The sequence below is a fragment of the Cajanus cajan genome, chromosome 10 (assembly GCF_000230855.2).
Source record: "Cajanus cajan strain Asha chromosome 10, NIPB_CcT2T_4, whole genome shotgun sequence".
Lineage (NCBI taxonomy): Eukaryota > Viridiplantae > Streptophyta > Magnoliopsida > Fabales > Fabaceae > Cajanus > Cajanus cajan.
The window spans coordinates 21,894,350-21,913,351 of record NC_138526.1 but is presented as its reverse complement, the minus strand read 5'-3'; positions in this window follow the sequence as shown (position 1 = coordinate 21,913,351).

Genomic DNA, 19,002 nt, shown 5'->3' with positions numbered 1-19,002 from the left:
TCTTGAAAAGGAAAAGGTATTAAAAAAAAACAGTGCAAGAAGATAAATTATCAAAATTAACAGGGTTATGCTAAACTAATACCAAGTGGATCTACAAAGAATATATGCAAAAAAAAAAAAAAAACTAAATACATAACTGTTTATCTAATTTTCTTAATCTGTATTATAAGAGTTTTAATTTTTTTTAAAAAGAGTTTTATTTTCTTGTTCAAAGAATCGAGTTAATGGAATTGGATGATCAATGAAAGAGAATTAACTATGGTATAAAGTGTTGATATGAAGATTACAATATCCGAAGTACCAACATTGACTTGGTAAAGTAAACAAAATTCAGAAATAATTATGTTAGTCAAGTAGTCTTGTATAACTTAAGAGGGGATGAATTAAATTATCTAATTTTTACTCTTTTATGAGTTTGTAAAGCTTTCTTATAATTTCTTCTTCTTAAACAAATTGTATATAAAGATTAATGATGGAAAACTACTCAAACACAATTAAATAACAAGTAATTAAAAGTGTAGGGAAAGAATAATTACAAACTTGTTTTATACTGGTTCGGCCAATCTTGCCTACATCCAGTTCTCAAGTCTCCAACTTGAGATTTCTACTATTTTTGTAATTCTTAAAAGACTTGAATCCTCCAACACCTTGGAACACCATTTTCTTGTGTTGGGATTCAAAAACCAACAAAGAGAAACACTTTCTCCTTTACAGATCAAATGATCAAGTGGGTATAACAGAGTAACTATCTTTGAAGAGTAGATTTTACACTTTGATGATCTTAATGAACTCTTTAGATAATGATGCAAATGAACTTGGCCAAAAAGTTTTGTAAATATGTTTTTCACGATAGAGTTCGTAAAAATCTTCTGAATTTTTTTTAGGTATTTATAGACAATTATTTCTTAGGTTGTGTCTTTTTATGAAGAGTTGTAACTCTTTACAATTTTTCAAAAAAGATACTCTGCTAATCGATTACAAGGAATTGGTAATCGATTACAACAATTTTAAGTTCAAAAATAATTTGAAACGTTGTATCTTTTAAATTCAAATTTTGAAGTTCACTCTTCTGGTAATCGATTACAATATCTAGTAATCGATTACCATAACATGTTTTTAGCATTTGAATTTTTAACCAAGAGTTTTCTTCTTCTGGTCATCGATTACTTAAACTAGTAATCCATTACCAGACAGATATTACTAGTTTTTACTTTTTGAAAACTTATGAATTTAGAAGCTTTTTCTTACCGGTCAAAATTATTTTTGTATAGTCTTTTTTTGAACACTTTACTTTTTACTTTCTTCTTCAAAAAACTTATTCTTATATTCAAAAAGACTAAATTTAAGTATTTCTTGAAATCCTTATTTTAATGGCCAAGTAAAATTTGCAATTTCTAAAAGTTCCTTTTACATATTAGGCTAAATTGACAAGACTTATCTAGTTACTTCTTGAGATCTTGTTTCTTGATCAACTTGCTTTAACTTGACCTTTTATTTTCTACAATGCTTTGACATCATCAAAACTTTGTGCATATGTTCTTCCACAAATTGTAATTACTTCAATGACACCGTGTTTTCATTTGTTAAGAAAATAGTAAAAACGACTTTTTCTTATTTTCAGTTTTAGGCTTATTTTAGAAAATATTTTTTGAGAAACTGTTTTCAAATATTTAAGTAAACGTATTTTCATCATTGTTTTAGTTTTGATGATGTAATTATATTGATGTTGCTTAAGCCTATGCAAAAGGATATTGTATTGATTAATAAGCAAAAAGCACACAACCACATAAAAAACTTTAAATAACTTATTAATAAACACACAATAAGATTATTTTTTTTTATCAAAACTATCAATTTAAAATATGCAATGTGATTATGAAATACAGGTTTTGAATCAAAATATTTATTAAAAATTATTTTTGACTTAGTACTCCATGGAGATTTTCTGTCTTGATTATTTAGTGAGGCTAGAGATTAACATCACTCTATCTAGTGATTCAACAATGCCCCGTTAAATGTGAACAAGTAGATAGTAGTTATAGTGTAAGTGCAGCCAGTAGACTACCACGACACAAAAATTAAATAAAGACTGATCATCTGTAAGATTGTCCATGTCCAAACACTCCCTAGACCAAAGTTCTATTCTCTGGAACAATTGTCTTGTCTTACCCATTCTACTCAACCCTATTTACTATCAATGACATCAGTAGTTTAAATCACAATTTCATATTCTATATACTATCTCATTCTCTTTCTCACTATCCTTCACCACTTTCAATGTCACAAAACACTACCAAATGCCCATGATAGTAAATTTAAAGAAAATAATTTTATCAAAATCTTATTTTTTATTTCTTTTACTATTAATTGTCCTTAATAGTAAATTAAAAGAAAATATTTTCAAACTTTTTCACAAATTCTTTTCTTTCCCCCCTAAAATTATTTTGACTCAAAAATTGTATTATGCATCATGTCCATGCATTATGCCATATAAATTTACAATAATTCACCATTCCAACAAAAAATAAAATCAAGTCATTTCAAGCAACTCTACATATATTTAGCAAACTAAATAACTTTTATTTTAATACTAATTAATAAACTAAAACATAAATTTTATTTTAATATTTATTTTCTAATATATTTTGTAATGTTATCCTAAAATATGAATTAAATATATGATTATTTTCTAATATTTATGTTCTACTCTTAATTTTAATTACTATTTTTAATATTACCCTTGGTTAATTTTCTAATGTTCCATTTATGCCCTTGAACATTTCTCACCATTCTATGATTCTCCTTAATTAATTATTCATATTCCAGTTATGTTTCTAGATTTTTTATTATATTCTAAATTTACCCTTAAATTTTTCTAAATTTCCAATTTTACCCCTATTTATTTCCTAAAATTCCAATTATACCCTTACCTAATTTCTAAAATTCCCATAATATCCTTGAACATTTTTATTATTTATTTTATGTCCCTAAATCATTATTAAAATTACCATTATACCCTTAATCTTTTCCAAAAGTTCCATCTATGTCCCTAGGAAATGAAATGACCATTTTGCCCTTAAACTTTTTGGAAAATTCCCATTTTGTCCCTTTCTTCAACCTTGGGGCTGCATCTTTTCCCACCATAATCAACTTCCATTTTTCAATTTTCCAGCATTAAACAATCAAAACCAAACACAATTATCATCCAAAAACAAGAATCAAACCAATTTTACTTCAAAAGCAACAATTTCATCATAAAATCCAACTTTAATCCAAGTCTTCTAACCTAATATTTCAAGCATCCAACCATGAAAATAATGATCAAAACCTACTTTACAACTATCTTAAACACAAAAACATGAATAAAATTAAACATCTAACTCATACCTTTTCCTCCAAGGATTTTCTACCTTTTCTTCCAATTTCTCTTGATTTCTCCCTTCCTATTTCTTATCCTTCTTCCTATTTTTTTTTTCTTTTCTCCATCTCTTCTTCCTTTAGGCTTTTGTTGTGTTAAACTCTGTGTTGTGTTGGATGTTGTGCTAATTTGTGTTGAGTAGTTGAGATGTAGTGTGTTGAATGAGTTGTTCATTTTATAGAAGACGCTTAGAACTTGAGCAGATAGCCCATGCCATGGAGATGATGGCTATGGCTATGCAATAGCAGAATTCCTACTTTGCTAGGATGGGTGCTGAGAGAGTTGCGACTAGTGCCTCAAGACCAGTTGGGTCATAGGAGAGTCGGGTTTTGGCTGAGTTCAGGAAGTGTAGTTCCCCCCTTAGTTCAGAGGTGATGCAAATCTGGAGGTGGCTGACCACTGGATTTGCGAGCTGGAGATGATATTTTTAGTTCTAGGTTTTTTAGAGGAGTGAAAGCTCAGTTATGCAGTGTATATGTTGATAGGGGAGGCAGAGTATTGTTGGAGAGGTACTAGTCAGATGCTGAATTGACCGTGGAGTGGTTGTGGACTGAGTGTGCTTCAAGAGGGCCTTCCTCGAGAAGTACTTCCCAGTGAATGTCAGGCATGCTCGGGAGGCAGAGTTTATGAGATTACAGCAAAGGAGAATTTCGATGACCGAGTATGCCATGAGATTCGAGCACTTGGCACACTTCTACACCCAAACCACCTTTGAGGCTTGGAAGTGTAGGAAGTTTGTTGAAGGCTTGAAGTATGATTTGAGGAGAGTGGTGGTGCTTATGGCCATCACGAAGTTTCTAGTCTTGGTATTGAAGGCGAAGGTTATAGAGCGGCTAGAGAGCGTCAGCAAGTCGACGAAGATTGTTGGTGGACCAGCTGGGTCCAAGAGTGGTGGTGGTTCTCAAAGGAAGCCTTATGATAGGCCCCAATCACAACAAGGGGGTCTTGTCACAAGGAAACCTATTGACACAGCTAGGAGTGGGGATTAGAGTGGAGCTGCTACTCTCAGATGTTACAGATGTGGTGGACCTCACTTCATTCGTGATTGCTTCATACCGAGAGCAAGTGCTTTAGGTGTGGCCAGATGGGTCACATGTCGACTAGTTGTCCTGTAGGTGCTAGACAGACCAGGAGTGCCCCAAGGGTTGAAAGATCTTCTATAGTTGGAAGGGTGTTTGCCTTGACCGGAATCGAAGCTTCCACTTCATCTGATTTAGTGAAAGGGAAGGGTAAAGATACTGGTAAGGTTGTGATGATGTTATTTTACTCAAGGCCTCCCATTCATTTATTTTATATACATGTGTTGAAAAGTTGGGTTTGCTTGTACGTAATTTGTAGTTGAGATTGCTTGTGTCTGCGCACGCTTCTGTTTCTATTGTTGCCTCTAAGATGTGTGTTGGTTTTCCCTTGGAGATGTGTGATAGGAAGTATAAGGTGAACTTGATCTGTTTGTCTTTAGTGGATATTGACATAATCTTAGGGATGGATTGGTTATCTGCCAATCACATTCTTATAGACTGTGCCAATATGGGGTTGGTTTTTCCCTTAGAGGGAGGATAAATTGTTGATTTCAGCTAGCCAAGCTGAAGTGATGTTGAGAGATGGAGCAGAGTGTTGTATTCTATTTGCTGTTGTGAGTGTGGAAACTGAGAAGGTGATCAATAGGTAGGAGTTGTGAGGGAATTTTTGAAGGTGATTTTGGATGAGGTGTCTGGGTTACCTCCTACTAGGGAGATTAAGATTAGTATTGATATGGTCCCTGGTGTAGGACCAGTGTTGGTTGCTCCCTATAGGATGGCCCCAACAGAGTTGGTTGAATTGAAGTGTCAGGTGGAAGAGTTGAAGGGAAAGATTGACTACTTCTCCTATGTTGGTGTTGCCTAATCCTAATGAGTCATTTGAGGTGTGTTGTGATGTTTCTCACCTAGGGTTGGGGTGTGTGTTGATGTAGAATAAGAGAGTAGTTGCATATGCTTTAAGGCAATTGAAGAATCATGAGAGGAATTACCCTACTCATGACTTAGAGTTGGCAGCAGTTATTTTGCCTTAAAGGTATGGATGCACTATTTTCATAGTGCAGGATTTAACGTCTTTGGTGATTACAAGAGTTGAAGTACTTGCTTGATCAGAAGGATTTGAACATGAGACAGAGACAGTGGATGAAATATTTTAAAAGATTATGAATTTCAGTTGATGTATCACCCTAGGAAGGCCAATGTAGTGGCAGACGCTTTGAGTAGGAAGTCCATCCACATGTCTAGTTTGATGGTGAAGGAGTTGGAGCTGGTTGAGAAATTCAGAGATTTGAATCTGTATGTGAAGTTGGCTTAAGACCACATTAGCTGTGGCATGATTACCATTACTAGTGAGTTCTTGTAGCAAGTTGATATGAAGTAGTTGTAAGATTCGAAAGTTGTGAAGGTTCTTAATTTGTTGGATACAGAGGAAGTAGTTGGCTTTGAGATGGGTGAAGATGGGATTTGAGGTTTAAGGGCAGAATTTGCCTACCTTAAGATTCTAAGTATAGAGAGATATTGTTGAATATATGGCGGCCTGTCTGATCTGTCAGAGGGCTAAGGTTGAGCACCAGAAGTCTGGTGGTTTGTTGTTGATGATGGAGATCCGGTAGTGGAAGTTGGATAGTATCACTATGGATTTCATTGATGGGTTGCCTAAGTCGACTAGGAATAATGATGCTATTTGAGTTGTGGTTGACAGATTGACCAAGTGTGCACATTTCTTGCCTGTCAATATCAAGTGATCCTTGGAGAAGTTGACACAGTTGTATGTGAAGGAAATAGTACGTTTGCACGGGGTGCCTTCCAATATTATTTCAGATAGGGATCCGAGGTTCACTTCTAGATTTTTGGCAGAGTCTACACCAAGCTTTAGGCACGAGGTTGAGGTTGAGTTCTGCTTATCATCCACAGGCGGATGGTCAGTAGAGAGGACAATTCAGTCCTTGGAGGTTTTTCTGAGAGCTTGTGTGCTAGATCACTTGGAGAGTTGGGAGGAAGTCTTACTACTGGTAGAGTTCATGTATAACAATAGCTTTCATGCTAGTATCGGGATGACATCGTTTGAAGTCCTGTATGGTAAGAGGTGTAGGACTCCTTTGTGTTGGTACCAAGATAGTGAATCAGTGGTTGTGGGGCCGGAGTTAGTCCTACAAACTACTGAAAAAGTAAAGTTGATTCAAGAGAGTATGAAGACTGGCCAGAGTAGATAGAAGTCATATGCTGGTAAAAGGCAAAAGCCTTTGGAGTTTACAGAAGGGGGAACATGTGTGTCATGTTGCACAGTTGAGGAAGTATGTCCATGACCCGAGTCATGTAGTTGAGATGGGTGAGATTCAGGTCAAGGAGAACCTGACTTATGAGAAGAGACTGGTAGTTGTGATTGATTACAAGTTGAAGGAGTTGAGAGGTAAGTCCACTGGATTGGTGAAGATCTTGTGGAATGCAACTACTGAATTTACCTATAATTTGTAGTTGAGAATGGGGCGTTTTAGACCCTAGAACGGGCCGTTCTGGATGGAGAACGGGCCGTTCCGGATGAGTCCTAGAATGGGCCGTTCTGGTTGGAGAACGGGCCGTTCTGGACGAGTCCTAGAACGGGCCGTTCTACATGTGATTTTTACACATGATGAAGGGGTGCAGAACAGGCCGTTCCAGATTCGGAACAGGCCGTTCTGGCCACTCTTGAATGTCTATAAATAGAGTTGGGTGGTTAAAGAGAAATGGAGGTTTTTAGAGAGAAGGACTCTGGACTAGGAAGCTTGATTTGGGTGGATTGAAGTTCCGGGTTGAGCTTCGGAAAGGGAATTTCGCTTCTTGGCTATTCTGAGCCAATCTTCAGGTAAAGGAAGTTAGATTGTAAAGTTGTTGGTTTTATGTGAGTTGGGAACTCATTTGGGTACTTAGGTTGATTAGTATGGGTTGTATTATGTGATGAAAATATTGTGTGTTGCTAATATATGATTAAATATTTATTAATAAGGTTGTTGGAGATGCATGTTGTAGTTAAGTTGTGAAGTTGTTTACAAGTTGTGTATTGATCTATGATATTGTTGAAGCTAGTTGAAATTAAGTTGATAAAGTTGCTATATGTTATGTGTGGACATGTATATGTTGTGAAGTGCATGATGATAATATTGTTAAGTTGTTAGAGGAGAGTTGTATGTTACTATAAAGTTGTATGTTGTGCCATGTGTTGAAAAGAGATTACCTTATGATGATTGAGTTGTAAATTATGAGTTGAGCTAATATTGTGTTGTTTAAAGTTGAAATGAGTTGTTGTGTTGTTAAAATGTGTTGTTAAATAACGTTGATAAGTTGTTGTGCTGATATACCATGTTGTTTAAGTTGAAAGTTGATTAAGATGATGAGTTGAAAAGTTGCTATGTTGTTTAAAGTTGTTAAAGTTGAGATTGATGACTATAGTTGTTTATTGTTGTAAAGTTGTTATGATGCCCATTATTGTAGAGTTGTTATGATGCCTATTATTGTAAAGTTGTTATGATGCCTATTGCTGTAAAGCTGTGTTGTTGAGTTGTAAGCTAATTAAGCTGTGATGATAAGTTGTTGATCACTAGGACTAGGGGAGATGTTTTCGAAGTTGCTCATCCCATTGTGTGGATTGAGATAGTTGTGGTGCTTTGAGAGCCCAATTTGTTGAAAAACCCTCCTTGGGAAGTTGTCCCTTGGAGTGGTCGTTGTGTTGTTCTCCTCTAGGACTTAGTTGATCCCGTGTGTGGGCAAGGTCGATACACACGTGTATAAAGCGACCACGGTATTTTTACTCTTCCTTTCTTTGGCCGTGAGCTCTCATGAGTTTTGTAAGTGTTTTTACTTTTTTTTGTTATATTTTTGCCACATTTTTCCTTATTTATATTGACCTCCATGGACTTGGAATGTGGCCATGTTTTTAGTAAAAGTTTTTGACCAATTCTAAGGCCAATTTGTATTACAAATGGCTTTGCAAAAATCTATTACATTTGTTTCTTGTTATATGTAGATTTGTGTAGCATTTTCTAGAATTTTCTAAAAATACTTTCATTATCTCACAATCTAATTAATATTAGAAAAACTAAATTAACTATTAAATTCCTCACCCCAAAAAACATGGGAATAGTCCTCTTAATCATCTCTTAATTATTTTAATTAATTTTAATTTAATTATTTAAAAATTTCTTACTTGTCACAATTTGATTAGTTGAAATTTATATTTTAATTTTTATTAGTTAGATAATTATATTAATTATTCTAAACATACTACAATTAAGATAAAATCCTATAGGTCATATTGAACATTTTTCTATAATTTTCTTACTTAATACTTTAGCAGGATATATTTTCTAAAAAGTTAAATCCTTAGAAAATTTATGTAAATTTTAATTTTGAGTTTTTCTCTCATAACTGTATCTATTCTTAATCTAATCTCAATAAACTATCATTTAGGTTATAGATTGCTTAAATTTTCTTAAATTTAATTTCTCACATTTTATAGCGTTTCACAACGCTGTTAAGAAAATAATCAAATTTAACAATAAAATGCATGTCATTGAATTCAGAAAATTTTGCTAAATAACACTACATAAAATTCATTCACAATAAACTTACATAATATTTATCATATATTTATTACAATAGAACATATAATAATTTACAAAAAATTATACAAATAAGTAATAGAAAAATTAGGGTATTACACTTAGATTCTTTTGAATCCAACCCTTCTCCAACAAATCATGAACTTTAGATTCTATTTCTTTTGTTTCTTGGGGGTTAGTCCAATAAGTTGGCCTATTGGGTAGGCTTGCTCGAGGGACTGAGTTAATTTGATGTTTTATCTCTCTTAAAGGTAGAAATCCCTTGGGATCTTTTTGAGGAAATAGATCATCAAATTCTTTCAAAATATTTTTAACCCCATAAGGTAGAATCTCAACCTCACTCTTCGTGGTAATGCAAGCTAGTGTCCCTTTGCGCAAAAGAAGGTAAAAAGGTTGTTCAAAATGGAGAGCTCTTTTAATATCACTTTTTGTTGCAAAATAATTGTTAGAACTCAAAAAATTTTGATCTTGCCCATAGATGATTTGGGTCTCCGTTTTGAAAATCTCATTGGTTAGGAAATGTCTAGAGACTAGACTAATCCCTAACCAATGGTTTTTGAAAAGGTTCAAAGGAGTCACCACCGATATTTTACTTAAAACGTATGAAAAAGAAAAGGTTTTCAAAACTCAATAATGGCCTTTATAGCCAAAATTAGGTTCGGGGGTCGCTTACGTGTAAGAAAGGTAATAGGCACGCTACAATGCCCTAAATTGCTACCCTATGATGAAATTGACATGATAAAGAATAATAATTTGAATATCTTGTTCCTCTTTTGGTTATTTATATGTTACTTTTAAATTAGAATTACATATGAAGATGAGGAATTTAAACCCATAAATGTTTAGGATGGTATGTCTACATGATTAATATTTGTCTATAGTGATTATTATTTGAACAAAGTAGTAAAAAAAAAGGAAGGAATTTAATGAAAGTACCTCCAAAATAAGCTTTATAGAATCCTCTTCAAATGTGGGTCTAGACGCTTTTTAGCAGCCTTTCACTCTACAATAATCCTCACAATACTTAAGAAATATAAAAGAGAAGAAGGAGAGAGGGTATCTGAATTGAAACTAGAAAACGAGTCAAAAGTAATCGTTTTTTCGATCCCACTCTGGTCCCCTTGCACTATGCATGAGGCACGTATTTATAGGTGTCAAAACCAACTAGAACGACCGTTTTGGTCAACAAAATGGGCCATTCCAAATTGGTTTGTTAGGGCAAAAATTTGAATTTGGAACGGCCCGTTTCAAAATTGAAATGGCTCGTTCCAAACTACCATTTTGTTCATAACAACCTAGGTCAAAATGGCCCGTTCTAGATTAGAAACGGCCCGTTCCTCCCCCTTTTCACTCTTTAGGTCTTTTTTCCTTTTTTTTTCTCTTCATCCCTCTTGTTTTGCATTTGTAGTTGATCCTTAGCCACTTGTGAAGGTGAGAGAGTATTCAACACAAATTTCTTCTCCACGTGTGTGGGGTTTATTTTGTTGGAAGGACCATTGTGTATAAATTTCTTGTCAAATTACCATGGTCTCCCGAATAAAATGTGGCTAGCTTCCATAGGTACTATCACATAAAACTTTATCCTCATAGTTACCTATGGATACTGTCACCTTCACTTATTGGTCAACTGTCATTTCCTTTTACCATTCAACCATTGGAGCCTATAAGGCTTTAGGCGAGGAATGATAGTTAAAGCTAACTTGTTAACCAACCTTGTACTAAAAACTTTGCAACATGAAGCACATCAATAATTATATAACATGTTTTATCAAAAACTTTGCACCTTGTATGAAATAAATTCTCTCTTTGTGATTGTTTAAGTTCACAAGTTGGCTTCTAAGAAGCCTTTTCACCATCAAAAGATCATCATCACATAGATAGATTTCCTCTCTACTAGAGTTTCCCCCCTTTTTCTTCTTCACTACCACTAAAAGTTGAGGAAGAAGATGCAGTCATCTCTTAACTACTATAGTGGTTCTTGTCTCTTAATATCATGGTTTTTTTAGTACGACATTGAGAGACAATGTGACCTCTCCCTAGATGCTTAAAACATTTGATGCTACTATTTCTAGAACTAGTGTTGGGGGTTGCTTTCTCTAGAGAGGATTCTACTTTATCCCATTTTTCCTTAGATGGTTCACTCTTAGGGTAAAAACCAAGAATAAAAATAAGAAACAAGTCTTCAATACTTCTCCTACACAATGAACAAATTTATTAGTGTAAGAAAGCTCTAGTGTTTGCACTCTATTCAATGGTTTTTAGCTCCCAAGCTCTTTCGAAAGATAGTTTTTCTCGAGTCAAGCCTCTTAGGCCTTTATCAATATTCTAAGATGCTACTTTGTGGTAAGAACCTTGTTCGCCATCACAAAGAAACTACACACCAAAACAACACCAGAGAAGTTTATAAGACAAACAACAAAAGCAAAATTAAAAATAGGCTAAACTTAAATGGAAGTAGATGTGACAAAACTAGAAAGAATTGCAAAAATTAGACAAACAAAAATTAAAACACAATTTGGAAGCTAGAACATCAAAGGTATAATCCCAGGATATGTTTTAGATTTGGATTACAAAAGTAAGAAAGACTCAATTCCACTTCCCAATTAAAGGCAAATTCACTTAAAATGAAATGTGACAAATATTTTTCATATGGTTTTCACAAAATGTTTTACATATCTTTTCTATTTTCATTCTTTCTTTTTTTAAACTTTTGTTTTATTTTCTTTTGGATCTATTTTGTGACTATTTTTACTTTGTTCAAGGTACAAAAATAATGTCACAAAATGTTCCAAAACAAGAACACTAAATTGTAAAAAAATTTAAAAGTAGAGAAATTCAAAAGGACTTAAAAAAATGGTGAAAAAAATACTATTACTTTTTTTTTTATTAGGCCTTTGATTTTCAAAATTTTTGAACTTAAAAGAGAAAGTTTAAATGTAGTGTTAATGTAGCCTTGAAGCTTCTAATATTTCACCAAAGTTTGAGATCAATTTGAATAACAAAAATTTCAAGGAAATAAGAAATAGTAAAAACTACTAGACATATGAAAACCTAACTCTACTAGAGCATGTTAATGATCTAATAACATGCTCCAATACAAATTTCGTCCAGTATATATATCATATGTATCTTCAAGATTCAAAAATAAAAAGGACTACTAGAAGTGATGACATGACATCCAAGACAAACATTTTCATAGATTTCAAAACAAAATGACACAAACACCATACAAATTTCATATGAATCATATTCATGTTTCATACACCATATTAGACATCAAAAAATAAAGGAAAACTCAGAACGAGAATTCTATGGAAGAACAAAAGGATTTGGTTCAAAGAAACTAATACTAAAAAAAATTTAACCAAATTTTTTTAAGACATATTAAATCTATCATATAACATGCAAAAATTTAGATCTAAGAAACAATTACACCACAAGACATATAAGAAACTTTAGACAACATGAAATTGGTAAGAGAAAACATCTATGGAAGAACCAAAGCTCATGATACCAAATATGATGAAACTAGATTAGAAATGGTTGGAGAATATCTTCAATTAGCTTCAATGTGCTCCCAATCTTCTTCCATGGATGAAAAATGCTTCAAGAAACAATGGAGGAGGTAGAAGAATGGTGTGCCACTTCTTAGAGAAGATGAGCAAGAAGAGTGTTGAACTATTCTTAAGGAGGAATTCCTTGATAAAAGTTCTTAAGGAGATATTTTCTCCAAGAGAGAGAACTAAGACTTTTGGAAGACAAAATATCAATGTACTTCTCACAATTGCTCAAAAGTGGTTCGACCATTACACCATATACATACACACACACACACATATATATAGGATTTGGTAGTTTGTTGTGCAAGTTAAGCTAACCTATGTTAGGTCAAGTTGAACATTCAACACTAGTTTACAAAATTTAAATTCAGCCAAGCTCCCTCTAAATGTCACTATCTTTGATCTAGAATGGCCAATGAGAGTATACCATGTGGCAAGGCAAGGAAAGTATGACTCATGTCACCATCCTAGATCTAGAAGAGCTAATGAGAGGTGTGACTAGACAAGACCATGTGATATGTTAGCTCCTTGAATGGAAAAAAAATTGTGTCCCCACCATGTTTGGATGTCCAAGCCACTTGCATAAGCAAATGGATGTCCACATGGTCCAAAGGGAAGATTTTCTTGGGCCATTCAAGCCTAACAAGACCAAATAGCCTTTTTCTAGTTGCACACCTCCTAAACTACCATTTACACCCCTAAAATAAAAAATACAAGGACAAAATTTCCTACTTTACTTGACCAAAAATAAAAGGTCAAAAAATAAGGAAAATGTTTACAAGAGAAAATATACACACAAAGAAAATGGACTAAGTAACATATAGCTCAAATGGAGCTTAGGCCTTGTATCTTCACCACAAGCTCATTCCTCTTGCATTCTCCTTAACATTGCCTTTGTCGTAGGTCCTTTGGAAGACAATATGTCATTACAAAGTAATTTGCTTAAGGGATTATGTGCCAATACAATCAATTGTCTATATTGATTCATCCTAATGTGATTTGAAAAACTTTTTCTCTTGAAAAACGTTTAAGTTTGTTAACATTAAAACATATTTTTGAGATCCAATATTATCTTTGAAATTGTTTTTGCAAACTACCTATAAAACCCCAATAGTTGTGCACTTCAATGCTAAAACCAGATAAGCATGTGAAATATCCATATTTGTCTTTTCCTAGGTAAAGTAAAGACAAATAATCATGCATAAGACAAATATTTCCATTATTATTTTTGTTGAAGAATGTGTAATAAAACATGTTGCTTACAAAAAAGATATTTGAAATAATATGATATGTAAAAGAGTTTGTTCACTTTGTAATTGAGTAGTTATTTCTTTTTGTAGGGGTGATTAATTGAAAGGAGTGGATGGTGTATGAAGTATATGGATGACAATGTGGGTTGAACTTGACAAGTCAATTGGTCAACCTGCCTAATTTTGATGGGTTGAGTTGGATAAATAAACCCACTAACCTGTCTAACCCACCAACTCGATAAATCTACCTGCCAATCCACATTTTTTATGTTCATAAAAGATAATTTTGTAATGGATTTATGTTGAATCAATGTGTTTATTTTATAGTTTAACTTTTCTTTCTAGGTATTTATTCTTATTTTATATGAAATAAAAATATACTATTTTAATCACATATTTTTACTAGTACATTTTCATCTATAGTGTTTTTATTTAATAAAAATATATATTACATTAACCCTTTGTAGGAAAAATATAATCTCCCTAATTAATTTTACAAATATTGATAAAATTATAGGTTGAAGTGAAATGTATATTGAAATATTTCAATTGAGATGTTCTTTTAAAAAAAATTGGTTAGCTGAAGGAGACTCAACTTGTCACCCACCATTTTTAACCCATAAACTCACTAAAGTAAGCGAATCTTCCAACCCACCACTAAGTGGAGTGAATTACTTTTTTAACCCATTTTCTTTGGTGGGTCTAATGAAACTAGTTTGAAGATGGTTTGTGTTTCACTTCAACTAACTTCAATGTGCTCTCAATCTTCTTCCATGAACTTGTAACCTTCAAGAAACTCGAAAATGGTGGAGGAGGAAAGGAGAAAGGGTGTGCCACTTCTAGAGAAGATAAGCAAGAATGGTGAAGAACTTATCACAAGAAGGAATTCCTTGATAAGTTCATAAGGAAAAGTATTGCCAAGAGAAAGAGCTAAGATTTTTGGAAGAGAAAATCTCAAGATTATTTCTCAAAATTTATCAAAAGTGGCGTGCACATGGAGAAGAAAGGTATATAAAGTTTAGTTAGCTTATGGTGCAAGTTAGTGTTAAGTCAAAATACGATCTTAGATCCCTTAAACTTTCAAAGTTTTAATGACAACAAAACTGAATATTTTTCTAAGACAAAATATTTTTGAGAAATACAAATGAAATGAAATATAAGACGCAAATCATTAGATAGATGATGTGTCATCAGATAAAGTATGCAATTTGACTTCATAAAGTCTTAAATGCATATAATTTATAATGACTAATGACTACTTGTTACATGTCTAAGTGATTCCTTAACAGATCAAACTAAGAAAGTTCATTGAAACTCACAAATATGTTAAAGTAAATGAAGCCATGCTTTGTGCTAGAACCAAGGACAAATGGATCCCTAAAATCATGGAGAAAGTCAGTAAAAGTAGATGTAGAACCTACTCATCACTAACACACACTACTTATAGTTCATTTGGTATCCTAAAGTTTATAAGTAATCTCCTATATCAGATAAGAAGTGACAATTTGGTGAAATACATTTAATGCTTCAACGAATACTTATCACCTTGAGAAACATATAACAAAGACAAAAGAAACAAGCATGTGAGGAACCCTTAAGGTTTTGCAACGGTCATCTCCATCTGGGCCACTATATAAGAAGTTTCACAATAAAAAAGAATAAGAACTTTTGTACAAATTATTATTCATTCATTATTTGTGTAAAGACTTTTGTTCTTAATTTTTTGTATCATGTCTTATTTGTAAAATGAAACAACGTTCGTAAAAATTTACACAGATATAACTATTGTTATAAGGTTGAGCTTGAAGAGGTTTGTCTACAAAAGAATACTTGTTGAGCTTGAAGATGCTTGTTTGCAAAAGAATACTTGTTTAAGCCTAAAGTGGTTTACCTGAAAAAGAATACTTGTTTGAGCTTGAAGAGGCTTGATTGTAAAAGAATATTTGGTGTTGAAGCCTGGAGAGGTTTTGTGTAAAAGAATACTTGGGTAGATTGCTTGAAGAGGTAATTCAAAGAATACTTAGGTTTGAGCCAAAAGTGGTTTGTTGAAAGAATACTTGTATCTTGTTTAAGATAGTGAAACTTAATCTAGTTGGATTGATAACTAGACATAGTTTTAGTGGTTGAGATGAATTAGTATAAAATATTGTATGTTTCATTTGCCTCTTCTTCAACACTTTTTATTGTTAGCATTACTAATTCACTACTTGAAAAAGTGTGAGGTTTTTATTAACATGATTCAACCCATTCTAGTGTCTATATTTTCTCCACAATTTGGTATTAGAGCTCAGCCTTTAATAGGATTGAGCATCTAACCATGCTAAAGGAAAAGATCCATTATGGGAAATAGTGAAGGCCAACACCCACCAGAAAGAGCTTCTCTTACAAGGCCTCCTACCTTTAATGAAGAAGACTACCTGTATTTGAAGGATAAAATGGAAATGTTCATTAAATCCACTTAATACCATCTCTAGAAGATCATCACTAAAGGTGATATAACTGTGACCAAGCTTGAAAGCCAATACACTTAAGATGACTACAACATTTTACAACTCAATACAAAAGCTAGATATATCTTGGCATGCTCCTTGTCCATAATTGAATACAACAAGTTCTATAGCTACTCAATATCCACAGAAATGTGGCAGGGTAACTCATAAAGGTATTGAGGATGTCAAACTCAAATGAGCTGCCACTCTTTAGAGATACTATGGGTTGATCTCTATGAAGAAGCATGAGCCCATTGATGAAATGTTTGAAAGCATTCATGCACCAATTCTAGCTCTACCTGAATTTTCAAAAACTTTTGAGCTAGAATGTGATGCTTATGAGATAAGTGTGGGTTGTCTTGTTGCAAGGTGGGCACCTCATGCTTAGTTTAGTGAAAAATTACATGATTTCTTCCAACTACCCCACTTATGACAAAGAGCTATATGCTTTTGTAAGTGACCTTCAAAATTGGGAACATTACCTTGTTCCTTAGGAGTTTGTCATACATAGTGGTAATGAATCACTTAAATATATGAGGGGTCAAGGCAAATTAAATAAGAGACATGCAAAATGGGTAGGGTTCTTGGAACAATTCCCTCATGTGATTAAATATAAGAAGGGAAAATCAAATGTAGTGGTTAATGCTTTATCTAGAACACATACATTACTTATTTCCCTTGGTTCTCAAATGTTAGGATTTGATAATATTAAGGAAATGTATGAGAATGATATTGACTTTGCAACAATTTTTGTTGAGTGTGGCCATAAAGCCCAAAATGGTTTCTATATTTCTAAGGGGTAGTTGTTTAAATAAGGAAAATTATGCATACCCTAAAGATATATTAGAAAACTATTAACAAAAGTGAACCATGAAGGTGGGCTCATAGGGCATTTTGGAACAGATAAAATTCTTTCAATGCTTAAAGAAAAATTCTTTTGGCCCTACACAAGAAAGAATGTCCAAAGATATTATTCTAGATGCATAGCTTGTTTACAAGCTAAGTCTAAACTAATGCCTCATGGTACATTCATACCTTTACCTATATCCACTTCTCTTTGGGTTGATATTAGTATGGACTTTGTCCTAGGGATTCTAAGAACCCAAAGAGGAATGGATTCCATATTGATGGTAGGGGATCATTTTACTAAATTGACACACTTTATTTCCTACCACAAAGTGGATGATGCCTACAACATTGCTAGGCTTTTCTTTAAAGAAATGGTTAGGTTGCATGGACTACCCAAAACCATAGTTTCAGATAGGGATATTAAGTTCCTTAGCCATTTTTGGAGGACTCTTTAGGGAAGGTTAGGAACCAATTTGGTGTTCTCTACTACCTGTCACCCACAAATTGATGGGTAAACATAAGTATTGAAAAAATCACTGTCTACTATATTGAGGACAATTTTAAGAGAAAACCATAAGTCTTAGGATGAATACTTGCCACATATAGAATTTGCCTACAATAGAGTGGTCCATAAGACCACCAAAATCTTTCCATTTGAGGTTGTGTATGGTTTTAATCCTCTTGCTCCTATGGGTTTGATACCTCTTCTAGATGTTGTTTCTTTTATTCATCAAGAAGGAGCCTCTAGAGTAGAGTTTGTTAAGAAATTACATGAGAGGGTTAAAACACAAATACAGCAACAAACAGAGAAAAATACAAAACACAACAACAAAGGCCAGAAAAAGGTCATCTTTAAGCAAGGTGATTGGGTTTGGCTTCACCTTAGGAAGGAGAGGTTCCCTACTAAGAGGAATTCTAAACTCAATCCTAGAGAAGATGGACCCTTTCAAGTCATCCAAAGAATTAACAACAATGCATATAGGTTAGGCCTTCCAAATGACTATGGAGTTAGCCCTAATTTTAATGTATGCAATCTTATTCCTTTTATAAGGGCTACAAATGATAAGGAGGAGCCTGCAACTTTGAGAATAAATCTTCTTTAGATGTTTACCCCTTTTATTTAAGTAATAGAGTAATAGATTATATAAAGATTATAGATTATTAGAGTTATAAAATATAAATGGCTTAAATATATTTTAGTCGTTCAAATTTAAGGTAAATTTATTTTTAGTTCTCCAAATTTGAAATTGATCATTTTAGTTCATATAATTTCAAAAAATATTATTTTAGTCCTTATACTCAATTTTCTTTAGATAATCCATCAAATATTATCTCACAAAATTTGTCTACTAATGTTTCTATCAGTAAAAATATAATATTAAATTCAGTTGATATTGTATAATTGTCTTAATTTGTCAAGATTTTGAAAATTATAGGAATTAAAAAAAGTAGTTTTAAATTTGAGGGTTGAATTTATCTTAAATTTAAGGAACAAAAAATATATTTAAACCAATGTAAATTATAAATTAGTTAATATTTAAATAAATAAATAAAAGGGTTAAATATGTTTTGAGTTCTCCAAAAATTGAGTCTATTTGATTTTAGTCACTCAATTTTTCTTCTTCTTGATTTTGGTTTTTATAATACCTAATTTTAATCCTTTTTTAAACATTGTTAACTTTATTAAAGACTAAACCTAAATTCTAAACCTTAACTTTTATGGTTTTAATAAGCCATCTCAACATCTAAATCACCATAAATTTTATTGACATGGAATTTTTTTAATTTAAAATATTAATTATTTTAGGATTAAATTAAATTTTGA